A 1424-nucleotide genomic window follows, 5' to 3' on the forward strand; every position below is an offset into this window, starting at 1 on the left:
GAGGATCCATGTGGACCAGATTTAGAGAGGATCCATGTGGACCAGATTTAGAGAGGATCCATGTGGACCAGATTTAGAGAGGATCCATGTGGAGCAGGTCCTGAACACCGTCATCTCAAAGTGGAGTTTATTAATAATCCTGAAAAAATAAAAATGTCAATCAAAGGTACTTGAGGTTGGGTTCTGACCGTGTTTCACGATCTGAGGTTTTTGGGTCGGATCAGGCTTTTTATGAATGTGAGGAAAAAGGTTTGATTTGTAAAATATTTGAGATTTTTGTTGATTAAAGTTTGGATGCAGAGATAGTRAAAGGAGGTCTCACTCTGTAGATATTTAACAAACATGTTAAGATTCAATGATTCAGTTTAATTAAGTTTCTGCTGCTTTTTCTGTTTCCTTCCTGAGGGTTTGTTCTGATTTAAAACAAACTGTTGCTTTACAACATCTGAACTTTTTTAACATGGATGGGGATTAAAATGATTATGGTGTTTGTTTCTTTTATTGTTTTGAAACGTTTCTAATCAGGCGTTAAGAGTAATAAATCTGATAAATCACTGACTCGTCTTCATTTGTTTGTTAGAATAAAATATTGTTGATTTTGTGGATTTTAAAACTGGTCATTTGTAATAAAAAACACTTCACTTTGTAACAATCAGAGCTGTGAAAAAAACCAGACTCTTATTTTGAAGGGCAGCAGGTTTTTAATCTTAYATGGAATGTTTCCATTTTGGGGGGATTTTAAACTCTGAACCGCCTATATGCCACGGTCATTAATGACGTATTTCTGGTAAAGTTCTTGCCACGCTCCTCCCTTCCACTTCCTGCTTACTGCTTTGTTTTTAGCGTTAGCTGCTAGTACTAGTCTGTGAAAAAGTCACAAAAGTTAAAKCATCTGTGATCTACTGGTATAAAACATGAGTTCTGTTGTGTCGTTGTGTCCRCTAACCAGCAGGTACAATAGAGTCGTTAGTTTTTATCCTTTTTCCTCTTGATGAGGAGGTGACAGSWGWGGATCATAGCATTACAGGGAAAACTTATCTTTAAAAGYTCACGCTTGTGTTTGTAATCAGCATTTCTAACCTGAGGATTTTCAAGAGTCAGCATCAGAAATGAGAAGAYGGAGGTTACAAAAGAGAAATGTACATTTATCCCCTTTTACTGCCAAGACCAGAGAGGAAAGACCTCCTCACAGCTAGCAGGAAGCTAACACAGCAGCTGATACAAAGGTAGGTGTGTGTGCGCGCACGTTTGTGTAATATGAAATGTTTTTTACGAGACATGAGTTTTATGCAAAAGTAAAAACTTGTTAGAGTGTATATTACAGCGTAGACTAAAGCCGAGCGACGAGCGTCCCCCCCTCCCCCTGAGCATCGAGAGCAGCAGAACCTTCGCCTGATAATCATTATGTTTTCAGTTCACTAACG

The sequence above is a fragment of the Austrofundulus limnaeus genome, unplaced genomic scaffold (genome assembly GCF_001266775.1).
Source record: "Austrofundulus limnaeus strain Quisiro unplaced genomic scaffold, Austrofundulus_limnaeus-1.0 Scaffold2037, whole genome shotgun sequence".
In the NCBI taxonomy this organism is placed as follows: Eukaryota; Metazoa; Chordata; class Actinopteri; order Cyprinodontiformes; family Rivulidae; genus Austrofundulus; species Austrofundulus limnaeus.